The sequence below is a fragment of the Dromiciops gliroides genome, chromosome 6, assembly GCF_019393635.1.
Source record: "Dromiciops gliroides isolate mDroGli1 chromosome 6, mDroGli1.pri, whole genome shotgun sequence".
In the NCBI taxonomy this organism is placed as follows: Eukaryota; Metazoa; Chordata; class Mammalia; order Microbiotheria; family Microbiotheriidae; genus Dromiciops; species Dromiciops gliroides.
Window position 1 is genome coordinate 267,545,211 of NC_057866.1, and position 6,000 is coordinate 267,551,210.

The following is a 6,000-nucleotide window of genomic DNA, read 5'->3' on the forward strand; positions in this document are numbered from 1 at the left end:
CTATCTCAGGGAGCTACAGTTCTGCTCTGCTCTCCATGAGAGTCCTGCTGAAAAAGAACGAGAGTGCTAGCCTCGCCCCCTCTTCCTCCCACAAGCAAAAGTCACTTCCTGACGCCAAAGAAAAGCCACATGTCTTGCCCTCAGGCACCTTCTCCTCATGAGGGAGCTTTCCTACAGTAAGTCTCCACCAGGTGGCATCATTCCCATCATTACAGAAGAGACCCTTGAAAAATTTCATTTGGGGGACTGTAGGTTAGAGTTCCATCTGCAGCATTGTAAAATGCTATATGGCCTCTCTCATAATCAAGGAAAATGTCCACCTTGTAAATATGTTGACTTACAATAGTAGTATTGTGTGAATACCAGAGGAAAAAGTCATTTCCAAATGTGGAGGCTATGGGGGTATGTGTATCCCCAGGTAACTTGCGGACATGGCCCTTCCTTCTGATCAATTCCCTACAGAAGCCCACTTCCTACTCTTTTTTATTCCTCACCTCAACTTCCCAGTAGTGTTTCCCTGAGGTGAAGCTCTGGGCAGCCAAGACATGGAGAGCAAAGTAAAATCTTTTTGGGTTGTTAGGCACGTTCTGTGGGACAGAAATATACTCAACACTCTTCAGATCATCAGAGAGGATGAGATGAGGATTGGTGGTTTCAGGGTCCAGAGTGAGATCCCCTGTAGAAAATAGAAAAGCCATCATTCACATTGGGTTCTAGAGTTTGGGGGTTAATAATAAAGAGAAGGATTCCCTCATCCTGGAAGAACTTGAAACCGTGACAATCTAGTCACATCTCCTACTCCATAGAAATATACTATAACTGTCTAGGTGGTTGTCCTATTTCTCACAGTCACTTGGGCAATTGACTTAGTTTTCTAGTACTTCAGGTTGGATGATGTTTAGGATCCTCCCTGTATAAGTTTTATGTTAGACCTTATGTTTCAAGGCATTCATTGAATATTAAGAAACCATTGATTAAGTATCACCTCTGGCCAAGAAATATGCCAGATAATGAATGATATAAAGGCATAGTCATGTAGGTGGTATGTAATTGAAAGAAGTGTCACTATTGGCATCACTATTTTTTCAGTATATATTTAAAAAGGAAGGGATAAAAATCAGTCCATAACCCTAATTTTAACCACTTTTGAAAAAGTTGACCTATAGAGAGTTTCACTCTATTATATTATTCCTGAAATGTTCCTCTTCAAGGAGTTTGTAATCTCTCAGAAGAAACTTGAGACATAGTCAGTTCAACAATAAGTAGAGTGTCAATATGGAACACATTGTAAACAATATGGGAGCTCCTAGGTATTCTGAAGTCTCAACTGATATCACTTTGGGTGACTTACTGTGGAAAGTCAGACGCATCTCTCTCATGCCAGGGATGGGGTACATGGTCCAGCTGGGTGAAGCAACCACTGGATTTTTGAAGAGGTAGCTCCTTAATCCTACAAGAAAACCACACAGTTACAAAGATAGAATAGAGATCTTAGAGATCTATCTTAACATATAATCTTAGGGAACTATAGTACTATGGATGACATTTAGCCTCTTCATCCAGCCAGACTCCTACAGAAACTGTGCTTGTCTGACTCACTTTGCCATAGAATGGAAACTTACCTTTCCAATGTGTATTTAACATCCTAGAGGGAAGAAAAAAGAGAGAGATTTAATCTTCTACTCCTTAGCAAATTCTCATAACATTGTTCATTTTTTTCAAAAGAGTTCACATTTCTCTACAGTCTCTTTTCTCCCTGACAAATATTTTCTAGAGAAAATATGATTTTTCCCAAATAAACAGAGAGCCAGATAGATAGATGAATGAATGAATGAATCAATCAATCAATCAATAAACAAATAAATAAATGAATGAATAATAAATAAATAGATATATAAATGAATGAATGAATAGATTAAAAGGAATTTTAGAATCACTAAGAAGAACTCCTTGGTCATTCTTCATTGCCTTGATGCCATCTGACCTTTTTGTAAAATGGAGAAATCCATCCATTGTGAAAAAAGTACCATTCTTTCCCATTTCTCCTCTTCCTCACTTGTATGGAAACTTCATCTAACAGAGTCCACCTGTTGTGTTCACGGAGTAAGATAACCTCAGGTGAGGAAATTGGAAAAAATGCTTGGGAGTCTGTAGGACAGCACCACATCCTTTGTTAAAATACAAATGAATGGCTAATGTAGGTTCTGAGATTAAATAGACATTGTCTCATCTTCCATAAATGAAATTTGAATAGAGCCCAGAAACTTGAAATCAGGTTTGCGTTGGAGGACCTTAATGCTACTAATGCTCTACTTACTGAACTATTTTCACCCCAAATCCTAAAGAAGTAAAACAAAACAAAACAAAACAAAAACACTGGCCCTTGCTCCTAATGCAATAGAGAGGTAGTGTTGCATTGATTTTTGTTTGGGGAAAATATCAGAATATGAGAATTAACAGGGATCTCAAACATTTCTTAGGCCTATCTATCATGTTTAAATGATGTCTATATAATTTCATAAAAATAGTCCCACAGCCTCCATTTGAAGTCTTCCTCTGGTAGAGAAACCATCACCTCCAGAGGGAGACCAAATCTTTTTGATACAATATCTGTGCAGTGTGAGAGCCTCCCTTAGTGTATACTTTAGGGGACTTGGAATCCTTGAAGAATGAGCTCCCATACTGCCTCTGACACCAAAATGCTCTGTGACAATAAACAAGCCTTTCAAATGTTCTGAAACTTAAAATCCCCCCCTCCCCCAGGCATAATAATAATTGTCTTGGCAACCTCAAAGGATTGTTGTGACTCAACATTGACAATAGATGGGAGACAATTTTGAGTCTTAAATCACCAAACTAATTTGAGTAATTGTCATTGTTATTATTCAATCCATTTGCCTTAGTTCTGTCCTCTGAAAAGGAAAGTCTAATCCCCATGGTGCTGACAGTCAAGTACTTGAATGATGATATCATGCTCCCCCTCCCCCACCTTCCCTTCTCTTGTTTTCACCATTCAGTTTTTTTTTTTTTTTTAAGGACTCACCTGGGGTATATCAGCGGGAAACTTATCAAAAGTTTTATCTATCACCATTTCCAGACTGTGGATTTGTTGGTAAATTTTTGCCTTGCTCTCCTGAAACATTGCCAAGTTGTCTTTTACTTGCTGGTCCAGTTTTGTAGATGTAGCTGTTTTTCCTCTGACAAGAAATGGTGCTTTTGCTCAAATTGAGCCTTAACCATCTGTATCATAGCTTGACCCTCCAACTCTAATAATACAAACAAACAAAGGAACTTTAGGATAAAGGGAAGAGAGTCAATTAATGTGAGGGTCCACATCAGTCATGTGTGCTAGCTGTGAATTCCCATTGGCCATCTGAGTAGATACCAGACAGCTCTTTTCTATTTACCTTCCTAAAATTTCCTCCTAGCTTTCCTTAAGGAACATTGTCTCTTTAAGTCACTTCGCCTAAGGAGAAATCATTAGTGGAAAGCAGAGAGAGTGATTTTATTTTTCAAAGAAGAGTCCTCAAATGTATAACACAGATAGGTTCTCTCCAAAACTTTCTAGAGTTCATCAGAAAAGTGATTCTCTATAAACATATTTTAGTAGATTAAGCAAAAACAAAGTTCTTCTACATGTATTTATGCATTAAAATATTAATCCATAATAGCAACAGTAGGTTATTACCTTTGTTGATTAATATAATTCTTTTCAATTAGCCTAGAACACATTTACAAACACAGACATACCCACACCCATATATATATATATATATATATATATATATATATATATATACATATACATATACATATATGTGTGTGTATTTTTTTGACCTGTTCATCAAGAAGAATGAAAGGCCTTCATGTAAGAATATAGTTATAAGTTTGCAAATAAGAAAAGACACACTGACTTTACATTGTACTCCTCATTGTACTGGGAGTTGGCTATAACCAATGAAATTGTGGGTTTAGAACAAACCAAAGGATCAGGAAGAGGAGGAGGAGGAGAAAAAAAAATAAGAGGCAAGACCCTACCATAGTGGAAGAAAAGCTTCCAGTATGGCTATGGAAATACATTCTTCTTTTCAGGGAACAACCCCAATAAATATGTATAGTGGTCTTGCATAGATGTATTGTGATCTAAATATTTTTAGGGAATGCTTGTGCCAATAAAAAGGGAAATGAAATGATGTAAAAAAAAAAACCCAACATACTGTGCTGAGTTCCTGAAGCAATGAAAAACCATAATATTCAGGTTCCTTTAGGGCAAAGAAGGACGCTAAACTATGTAATTTGACTAGACTGACCATCACCAATTATCTACATGACTTATCAATAAGGAGTTAAACACTAGGTGTTCATACAAAATAAGAAACACTGGTTTTGATATTCAATATCAGCTTTTTATTGTTTTTATTGTTTTTTTATAATGATACACAGCATTATTTATATACTTAACATGAGTGCTAATGAATGGAAAGTCATTTAAAAAGTATTTTTTTTTAATTTCTTGCATTTGACAGTCTCATTTTAGAAATTCTCATTTTCACAGCAGTTTCCTAGTTACTCCTGGGACAGATATGTAGAGAACTATGTAAAAATGTAAAAAAAAAATCTTTAATGTGAAGTTTTTGTGTGATAATCATTAGTTTTACATATATTCTTACCTTAGTGTATGTGCAAAGACCATTTCCCACATCTTAACTCCAGTATCTTCAATTTTTTACCATAAATTACCTTTAAATCAACTATAGGTGACTTAAAATAAATTCCAAGAAGGCAATGGAACAACAACAAAAAAAGAAAGAGGAAGAGATCAGAGCCCCCATGACCTAGGACCTTTTTTATGAGAGATCTCAGGTTGAGCCCAAGGGCTTCCAGGTTCCATGGTCCCTTGAGGCAAAAGGTGTGAAAACATGGCAACTGCTTTTGAACTTCTTCAAGACGACTAGAGAGGGGGAGGCAGGACAGACTCTTGGCCTCCTCAGTGATGCTCTATGGCACATGCAGGGGCACAGAGTTGTCCTCTGTATCAGTACTTAGCTTGTGTCACATGGAGGCTCCTTGGTAAAGAGGAATACTCCTGACAACCTGTGGAAGGAAAGTGGGGTGGCGTTGGGAATAGAGGTGACCTGAAAAACCAACAGCCATCAACTCTGAAATTGACAAAGAAATTTTATTCTTAAGCAAAAAAAACAAACAAAAAACCCCCAACAAAACAAAACAAAATACCTAGAAATGAAGCAAACCCATAGGGTTGAATCAGCTCAGCCTGTGATCTAAGAGTCCCAGGACTTTCCCTTCTCTGGTTACATTTCGGAGGGTGGTTTGAGACTCAGTTTCTCTGATCCATCTGCTTAGGATGTAGGTAGGAGATGGCTCACTTCTAGTCCAAGCCCTCCACTACTTCTCAGTCACTGCAAATCAATCTACTTCATAGTTCTGAGTTGTGTTCTCTAGCATATGAAAGACCTTGTCAAAATTTTCATTGACTTATTTTTCCCCGGCCTAGGAAAATGAATGTCCCAAACTATTTTTGGCAGTAATAATTGTGATTTCCCTGGATAATAGTTTCAAGAAGAAAAGGAACCATGGGAAAGTATGTATATATGGCCTCTCTGGAAAAGAAAACGTCATGAAAAATGAATAAGGAGAAGCGTAAATCTCTTGTGTATCCTCCCTCTAAAATGCAAGAAGCTCATTGGAAAGGATTGTTTCCATTCTATGGTAAACTGAATCAGACATGCACAGTCTCTGAAGGATAGTGGCTAGATAAAAGGGATAAATAGGATTCATAGTATTATAGCCAACTGAGCCTTTTTTGTTATTGTTAAATCAAGATAGATCTCTAACTAATGTATTGTTGGTGGAGTAGTGAACTGCTCCAACTATTCTGTACAATTATTTGGAATCTATGCCTGAATGGCAATCACACTGGGCATACCCTTTAATCCAGCTATACCATTATAAGGTCTGTATTCCAAAGAGATCATAAGA